At 40.5% G+C, this 9,914-nt stretch overlaps 1 protein-coding gene across 1 annotated transcript in view; it reads right to left on the bottom strand.

Moving 5' to 3' along the window:
- LOC142354270 (uncharacterized) overlaps window positions 1–9,914 on the bottom strand; it is a 576,654-nt gene that overhangs the window by 495,624 nt on the left and 71,116 nt on the right. The window lies entirely within an intron of this gene.

Below are 9,914 nucleotides of genomic sequence, written 5' to 3'. Positions count from 1 at the left end.
GCAAAACTTAGCAAAAAAGACTAAAGTTGTTAAAGAATCGAAATTTAGTCAATCTGAGAGCCAACTGCTCTGTATAACAGTTTCTAATGGTTCTAAATACAATTCGGTTTTTCTATTCAAACAATTGGGTTAAAGTAAATAATCAAATATTTATCGTTTATAACATCATTGTTACTTGTTTCCGATTGGTTAATCAAGAAAATGATTTAGGTCATTGTTTACATAGTAAATGTCAAATTACTGCAATATTTACTTTTGTTAAACATAAGCACGGTTGGTTATTACGTGGCTCTAAATGCCTCAAATATAGGATAAACGATATTTGACCTTTAATGATCACCTAAAGTATCATAATTTAAACAACTTAAGAAATTTAACAACAATAAATAACAAAATATTGAAAAATGCCAATTTTGCACCAAATAAGTACTAATAGCCACACTTGTGGGTATGATGCAATAACGTTCGTTGGGTCCATGAGTAGTTCAGAGGTAACCCTAACCGTGTGCCATAACCTCTGGTTGCTCGGGTTTTGCCTTCCAAAAATCGGGGGTGTACAGATTTTTGGTCCCAAATTGTAAAATTTTTCGGTTTTGACTATTTTTGAGTTCTGACAAGTTTCAAGTTTTTTCAGTTTCAAACGTTATTTCTTGCTTTCTGATGGTTTTTGTAGCTGATTTGAAGCGGCGCCAACATCGCCGGCCCTGTTTTCCATCTCGGAAACACCATCGTAGAATACTGGCGCTAACTTCACGACTGGCCGGTTTAGCTCTCCATGTGCCATTTTGACTCTCGCTGATCTCACAACTCCGTCGTTGCCAGGGAAGATCTCAATGATTCGTCCCAGTTTATACTCGCAGCGTTTCACAGAGTCATCTACTAGCCAAACTAACTCGCCCTCTTTCAGGTTCCGCACATGTTCTTTTGACCACTTCGATCTCTGGTTCCATTGTGGAAGATATTCGCGAGTCCATCTTTTCCAGATCATGTCGGCATATGATTGAGCCGTTTTGAAAGATTTTCTCAGTTCATTGTAGCGTTCACTGGATGGCATGAATGGTGCACTCGCGTTCTCTCGTCCTAGCAAGAAAAGATTTGGTGTTAGTGCCGTCAAATCTTCAGGGTCATCACTTATTGCTGTCAGGGGTCTTGCGTTGAGTGTTTGTTCCACAAGACACATTGTTGTGCTGAGTACCTCGTCGGTGAAGCTTCGGTTGTCCAAGATTGCGACCATGACCTTCTTGCAACTTTGAACCAGTCTTCCCAGATTCAACCAAAGTGTGGTGCTCCAAGAGGATTGAATTTCCAAACAATCTTCTTCTGTGATACGTCACTTTCAATCTTAGCTCTGTCCCACTCGTTCATGAAAGCTTTCAGCTCATTGGCTGCTCCAACGAAGTTTGTTCCGTTGTCACTGATGATGGAGTTCGGGTAGCCGCGTCTTGCAATGAATCTGGTCACTGCAGCTAGACATGACTCGGTGTCCAATGACTACGTGACTTCGATCTGTACTGCTCTGGTTGTCAGGCAAGTGAAGAGGCAGCACCATCTCTTCAAGGTACGTCGTAAGAACTTCACTTCAAAGGGTCTGAAGTAGTCGGCTCCGGTATGGGTGAATGGGAACACATGTTCATCAAGCCGCTCTCTGAGTAGATCCGCCATCGGTGGGGGGATTGGGTTGACGTTCCTGTGTCTGCATTTGATACATCTCGACTTGATTTTTCGTAAAGTATTTCTCAATCCGGCGATCCAGTATTTTTGTTGAATATTGTTTCTCACGTATTCTGTGCCCTCATGTATGTTGTCTCGATGTGCTTTCTCCAACAGAAATTGTAGAACTGGGATGTTTCGCGGTTAACAATATTGGATGTTTTGCATAGTAATCAAGGTTTGAATGCTTCAGTCGGCCTTTCACTCTAATTGTTCCATCTTCCTCTATGAAGTGACAATTTGGCGATGTTCAATGTTTTGGAGATTTTTTTGCTGTTTGCTATCGACTTTGAAACATTCGGGAAGCTTTCGTTTTTAACAAATCGAAACTGTATTTGCTCTGCTTGATGAATTTCGTCTGTTTTGAGAGTACACCTTTGCTTCGTTTTGAACATCATGCAGTAGGCAATGAATTTTCTGATTCAGTTGAAGGTACTGTATCGTCTCCAGTCAAATAGTTGGTCTATTTTTGTTTCTGTTGCTACAGTACTCGTAACTTGCTCGAGTTCGTTATCTTGGCACCACGGCTTTGGACATTTTTCTTCATCTGCCTGGAGCCATGCCGGCCCGTTTAGCCGCACGGACTCCTTGAGGCCTTTGATGGACTTTCTTCGGGTTCCGATGTCGGCAGGCTTTTCGACACCTTTGACGTGTCTCCATTGATCCATCGATGAGTTTTCCAGTATTTCCGCTGCTCTGTTCGCAACGAACATTTGTTGTTTTTTGTGGCTGCTTGTAGCCACTGTAGCACTGTTGATGAGTCAGTCTAATGATAGATTTTTCTATTGGACCGACTCAAACCCCAAAAATGGTCAAACAGACAATGAGATGTCAGAATTTTTTCAATTCTGACATCATGTTCATTGAGTATCTGCTTTCTGAGACGAACTCCGTAGACTGCGGCTTGAAGTTCTAACTTCGGTATGGTCATATGTCTGATGGGTGCCACACGACATTTCCCTATCACATAGGTGAGTATTAACGTGGCCTCATCTTGCAGATATGCCACGATGCACATTGCTTCTTCTGACGCGTCTGTGAAAATGTGAAGTCTGCGGTTTGAACATCCATTTTCGAAATAAAGTCGACTTATGGACATTGTCCTTAGTTCTCTCAACTCAGAGCACCAATCAATGAACAGTTTTGAGTGTTCTTCTGACAACTCTATGTCCCATGCTTGCCCCATTGCTGCCCAAATGCTTTTGAGTAGAAACCGCATTCTTATCGTGAAGGGTGAACATATCCCAAGTAGGTCGAACACTGCTGAGACAAAGGATAGAACAATTCTCTGAGTTATTTTTGCTGGAACTTCTTGCTCAGTTCGACGACAGACAATGAGACTGTCTGTCTCCACATTCCAGTTGAGTCCTAGGATTGAAGATGACTGTGGTTCTGCTTCGAAAGTTTTCACAACTTTCGTTGATCTGTCTGCCTCTGGGATTTGTGTCTTAACTTCATCGTCAGCTGTTATCCATTCCGTCAAATTGAATCCACCTTTGCTAAGGATCTCTCTGATTTTCTAGTAGATTTCAATTGCTTCTTAGGGTGTTCTGACTGACTTGAGGAAGTCGTCCATGTAGAAATTTCGCTGAACCGTTCTGACAATAATTTCGTCGTTGACTGCATTATCTTTCGCCACTTGGTTCAAAGCGTAATTTGCAAAAATCGGTGAGCTTTTTGCCCGAAAAACGTGTCGTGTGTACTCGTAAATTTCCATTCTCTGCTCTGGATCTTCTCGCCAGAGAAATCGTAAACGTCAACGGTCATCGTTTGGGACAGCAACTTGAAGAGAAATTGCTTCTATGTCGGCTGATAAAACTATTTGTTGTTCTTGGAAGCGAAAAATGATTCCGATCAGACTCTGCAGCAGGTCTGGTCCAGATAGAAATTTGTCGTTCAGGGCTATGCCTTGATACTTTGCTGCTGCGTTGCATACTCTTCTGGATGATGTGGTAAATACCACTGCAGTTTATCTTCTGTTTCATTCAGTTCAGCTTGATCAACTTTGCAAACGTATCCAGCATTGACATCTGTGTCAATGGTTTCATGGTAGCGCTTTTTTAGTGTTTCTTCTTTCTGCAGGCACCGTTCTAGGGACTTGAGTTGCCCCATTGCAGAGTAGAAGTTGTTCGGTAACTTCACTTCGTCCTCTCGCCACAGAAATCCTACTTCATATCTTTCAACGTTGAATCGCGTTGTTTGCTCCAACGTCTTGATTGCTTGTTGTTCCTCTTTCGAATGACCAGTGACATCGCAGTTTGAAGCGTAGGACTCGATATCCCACCACTTATTCAACTGGTTTGCTAGTTTGTCATCTGCAATTGATGTTGCTGTTGTGGCAAGAGTTGCTGCCTGCTTCGCTGGTACGGACCACTTAAGGCCCAGCCGATTATTGATTCCACTGCCCATGGTGCAGCTCTGTCTTCTGACTTCTTGAATTCAGAAGGGTGATGAATGTCGTAACAATCTTGTCAAAGAATCACTTGAACATCGTTTAGATTGTAGCTCTCATTTGGCAAGTTCCTCAGATGTGGGTAACGGTCTTTCAATTCTTGCAGCTCCACAATCAATCTGATCACCCAACAACAGTTTCTCGTGCAAATAGAACTGCACTGTTGCCAACCATCGAGACTTCTCATGCGCTGAAACAGCTATCGGCACTATTTCAGTCTTGACATCTTGTGAGCCATGGATCCCTGCTATTGATAAGGACGCTTTCCGGCCTTGAATTTGAAGTTTAGACACCACTGATTTGTCTACACAAGAAATCGAGGATCCTGAATTTTTAGTACATTTAGGCTTAAGTCTCTGTTTGTCAGCTTGATTCGCACCACTGAGAGTCCTCATTGGGTGATGTTAGTTGCTACTGCCGTTGTAGCATCTGAGACATTCTTTGTACTTTCCTTCTTTGGTAAGTCGCTGTGCAAAAGCCTGTTGTGTCGCCTTCCACAGCTGGGTACACTACATGTCCTGCTTTTGCAGTCCTTCGACATGTGACCTGGTCTCAAACAATTGAAACACAGTCCTAACTTCTGGACATGCTCGCGTCGTTCGTTTGCTTTCATTGATTTGAACTTTTCGCACGTCCAAATAGGGTGTTGTCCGTCTTTGAAGGGACATTCGAAATTCTTGGGTTTGCTTGACCCTTAAGCGTTTGAAGCAAAGTTACTCGTCTTCGTTTTATCACGGCTTTGAAATTTGTTTCTGTCAACCGAGGAGCTTGTCTGTGCTAGCAAGTTCTCTTGAATAACTGCTTCGGAGGAAAGCCATTCTTTGAAAACAATCAGGTTGCCTCTCAGTGGTCGACGATCTTGCATATACTGCAACCACTGTTCTCTCAGTTGAGGAGAAAATTTTCTCGTTGTTGAACTTAGCCCTCCTTCTGATTCTAGGTCGGATGTGTATCCAAGTTGAGCCAAAGTGTTTACCACATTTGCAAATTTGACGATGCTCGTAGAATCGTCATGCCGAACTGGAGGATGAGTATTTATTTTCTTGAATTGAGCATTGACTATGACATCTGATCTGCCATAATTCTCACAGAGTATATCCCTGCATGATAGAATTATTGTGAGCTGAATCCCATTCCCAATACGGCTGCTTTTGCCTGACCCATGAGACTTGTCTTCAGGTATTGCATTTTTTTCTGTATCGCTGATTGGTTTTTGATGAACAACAACATCAAAAAGACCTTACCACTCTGGCCACTCCAGAGGATCTCCTGAAAACTTGAAAACTCAGTCAGTTTTAGTTTGGGCATGCCACTGGCACCACTGCTTGGTACTGGTTGGTAAATGAATTGAGGAGTGGTTTGATTTCTTGTGCTCCTGTTTCTGCTCTCGGCAGACCTGTTTCGAGAGTTGTTAATGGGATTCTGACTCCTGTTTTGTCTTGAACTGCTGACGTTCCCTGCTGCTTAAACGTCGTCCTTGTCAATGGCGGTGCTGGTTCCGTTACTCTATTTGGTTTACGGATTTCTCGTTTCTTGAGATTGCTCGGTTCTGTCAGTTGCGTTGAGAAAATTCCCTCACCCGGTTTGAACAGTGGGGTAGTTTTCGGATAGGAGCTGAAACTTTTATCAGCTCTGTCCTGTGTGACATTCGTTGGAGGGGCGATAGCAACGCGTGGAGATATTAGCCGTCTAAGGACAGACTGTTGAGCCGCTGATTCTGCCCACCCTGCTGTTTTTGCTTGATTGCTTCATGATTCAACACTTTCTATCTCATCTGCCACTGATCCAGATGCCCTTGAGCTTCCTTTGGTCAGCTCAAGTTTCAGACGTCCTTGATCTTCTTCGGCCTCTGCTTTCTTTCTTTCGTTTTCAAGGATTCGCTCATGCTGTCGAAGACGCAGTTCGTCTTCATCTTGTTGCATCTTTAGACGTAACTCCTGTTCTTGTTGTTGTTGTTGTTGTTGTTGTTGTAAGCGTAACTCTTGTTCTCGTTGCTGTTGTTGTAAATCTTGTTCTCGCTGCTGTTGTATTTGTTGCTGTTGTAATCGTAATTCTTCTTGCTGGCGACGAAGTTCTATTTCTTCACGCTCCTGCTCCAACTCTAGATGCCGGTCCCGCAGTTGTTGCTCTATTTCTTTCTTAGCTCTTAGGTTTTCGAGCTCCATTTCTTCGATCTGTCATCTTCTCGATGTTCGCGAGTTAGCGATACTTGGTTGTTTCCTGCTTCCTTGTGTAGCAGAATGCCTGGAAGAGACCTCGACGTTCTTCTCAGTGTTTTCTAGTGTTCCATTTCCTGTATCAATTACAGTTTCATTAGGGTCTTTGTCAACAGCCGATGTGGATGTCACTAAGGATGTTTGGTTTCCACAATCCTTGCTCTGCCCGTACTGCTTGATCGGGTCTCGATAGTTACTCCTAATATTGCTGAAATCCACAAGCTCTCGGCAGCGATACTCCTGCTTTATCTTTTGAATCGATTCTGCGTAGATTTCATCTAGCTTTTCTACTAACCGTTCCACCTGATTACACAATGTCTGTTTTTCGGAGTCGCTGGAGATTTCTGTTTTCAACTTATTCTCCAAATCTGTTAGTTTACTGAAAATTGGGTGTGCAGCTTTCACTGTTTTGTATGCTCGAAATGTGTCTTCACAATTACCGCTGAAATCTGTGCGGAACATTTCTGTGTCTCGGAGAAATGGTATTTTATCAACTACCCATCTCAAAACTTTGCTCTTTTCTTCTAACATACGCTTGGTGTCATTGCCGAAGGCTTCTAAATCGTTTGGCTTCAATAGTAACCTTTGCTGCTTTCTGTTGGCCTCTAAGTTTTTGTATTTCCCGGAGAAGCCATGATATGCATTTTCGGCAGTCATTGTTTTGTTTTGTGTCAGGTAGCCTTCTAGCTCGGTGACACATCTGGAGAACAATTTGAGTAGCTCAGGTTGCTCTTTTTCTAGTGTCTTCAGTTGACCACTCGTCTTCCAATCAACTGTTTTCCAGTGTCTACTGGGACTTTTGCTGGCCATCGTAGAGATTTCGTTCTGGTCCACCAAATTGAATCAAAGATTCGTTGCTGTTCGTGTTGTTGTTGATGTCTGGGTCGGCGAACCAAATCTTGCAGCTGCTCAAGAATCTCAGCGGAACCGATATATAACAGCCTGGTTCTCGAGTTTTACGCCGGCCTGGTTCTTCACAGGGTTCGATTGACTAACGATTTGGCAGAAATAATTAGTCGCTCGGACGTATTAAAGACTGTAACTTTAATTTTGTTGATTGAATTTAAGAAAATCCTTAGTGATAGTCTATGTTCAATCTCGTGCTGAAGTTTGTAAGTAGCTAGTAGCTAGTATTGTTGCTAACTTCTCGTTAAGTAAACTCAACTAACTTAAAACTCGCAAGATCCTAAGATCTAGCAAAACTTAGCGAAAAAGACTAAAGTTGTTAAAGAATCAAATTTTATTCAATCTGAGAGCCAACTGCTCTGTATAACATTTTCTAATGGTTCTAAATACAATTCGGTTTTACTATTCAAACAATTGGGTTAAAGTAAATAATCAAACATTCATCGTTTATAACATCATTCCTACTTGTTTCCGATTGGTTAATCAAGAAAATGATTTAGGTCATTGTTTACATAGTAAATGTCAAATTACTGCAATATTTACTTTTGTTAAACATAAGCACGGTTGGTTATTACGTGGCTCTAAATGCCTCAAATGTACGGTATTTGACTTTTAATGATCACCTAATTATCATAAAATAAACAACTTAAGAAATTTAACAATGAATAACAAAATATCAAAACATGCCAATTTTGCACTATATAAGTGCTAATAGCCACACTTTTGGGTCTGATGCAATAACGTTCGCTAGGTCCATTTGCAGTTTAGTGGTAACCCTAACCGTGTGTCATAACCTCGGGTTGCTCGTGTTTTGCCTTCCAAAAATCCGGGGGGTGTACAGATTTTCGGTCCCAACTTGTAAAATTTTTCAGTTTTGACCATTTTTGAGTTTTGACAAATTCTAAGCTTTTTCAGTTTCAAAGGCTATTTCCTGCTGTCTGATGGCTGTTGTTGCTGATTCGAAGTGGCGCCACCATTTAGATCATTTTAACCTCTTCCCACGGTAAAAATTGTCGACTGTTACCAGAAAACGTCCACCCACCCTCTCCACCCAGCGACGCAGCGTTATCAAGAATCATATATCAGCCATTTCTGGTAAAAAGAACAGACTTTTAATTTAGTTCAATTTCTCCCGTTTTTGGACCAGTAAATTTCACTAACGTTTACTTGAGGTACACTTACACTAATCCGTCAGTGTTGTCCAAAAAGGACCTTCAGAGCCATTTCGTGAATGAGACTGACGATACAAAATGACATACCCTGAAAGAATTTTGTCAGTGGATTTTACAAAGCATGAAGAAGCAATTTAACTTTCTTTAATTTCCATTTTTTTTTCTAATTCACTTATTTTTTGAGTGATGATTAAACGCACAAATATCGCCCTTCCCAAAATTGAGATTAATTTATATAGTCAAGAGCGATTAATTCTGATTTACGCAACTCGCGAAATCTAATTACTCAAATCATCAAGTCTAATTACATCTGCTTTTGAAAAACACTGACACTAATCCGCCAGTCTTTTCACAAATATGCGTTAATGGATATAACTGACTTAATCCTATCAAAATATTTCAATCCAATTCAAGCCAATTTAGCGAACATAAGTGTTTTCCACGGAAATAATATATTAAGATTGCCCCCCCCCCACCACCTCTAATGGTGTACGGTGGCCACTACCACCACAACCTTCTCCTCCCCCCTCCAATTCATATAATACTATATCCAATTAAAGAAGCAAAAATTTCGGAAAAAGAACAGAATTGACCTATAATGTAAAGTTTTCACAGATAATTATAACAACCGAGAACTGAAAAAAATGAAGGAGAACTTGGGTCGATTAAAATATTATTCTTTTTGCGGTCATTCTATTAATAGCGCTCAATAATTTTCTACGGGAAATATCGTGACTGACCAAAATCTTGACTGTTTCAGTGCAGAAAAAACTTGTTCACAATTTTTCTCCAGCAAGTTTTAAGCATCGCTTTCTAAACGCCTGAAAACACAATTTTCCTGTTTTCTGTAGTTTTTTTCTTGACACGAGAAAAGTGATTAATTTTCCCACTTTTTAACTGAATTGCTTATACTGTTCAACTTAACAAGCATCGTGAACACAAAAACATAAAACAGTTTCGTTTCTAGTTAGCAAATGACAAAGCAAAAATTTATTTGAAAAATTGAGCGGTGCCGTAAAATTGATTTCAACTTCGACAAAATGGCTAAAGGGAAAAATTAATTAAAAGACTAGCAGCATTTAAAATTTTAACACCACCAAAAGTAAACAAGCATTACAGCAGAGAAAGAACTGAAGAGTAAGAAAAAATTCACTTTCAATTAGAAAATTGCAATGCCTAATTGATTATTGCTTATATACCAAACAGCAATTTCACAAACCAGAAAAAAACAGTACAAAAATTATGGTAAAGCTTGAAAAATTTATTTCCAGCTCAGCAAAGTATATATGGTAAAATATCATCGGGTTAAAGTGTAAATTAGTAGTGTTTGTTGTTCTTTGTTATGTAAGCTGATATTCTAAACAGGAAATAAGCGCAAAATTAACAAATATTCAGCTGAGAATTTTAGCTCATTTACATTTGGCTGAAACTAGTGAGTGAATAATATATTTAGCAATC

The sequence above is a fragment of the Convolutriloba macropyga genome, chromosome 15 (assembly GCF_964194025.1).
Source record: "Convolutriloba macropyga chromosome 15, txConMacr16.3, whole genome shotgun sequence".
Classification (NCBI taxonomy): domain Eukaryota; kingdom Metazoa; phylum Xenacoelomorpha; order Acoela; family Convolutidae; genus Convolutriloba; species Convolutriloba macropyga.
The sequence above is the reverse complement of the archived record's forward strand: the minus strand, read 5'-3'. Positions and strand labels throughout refer to the sequence as shown.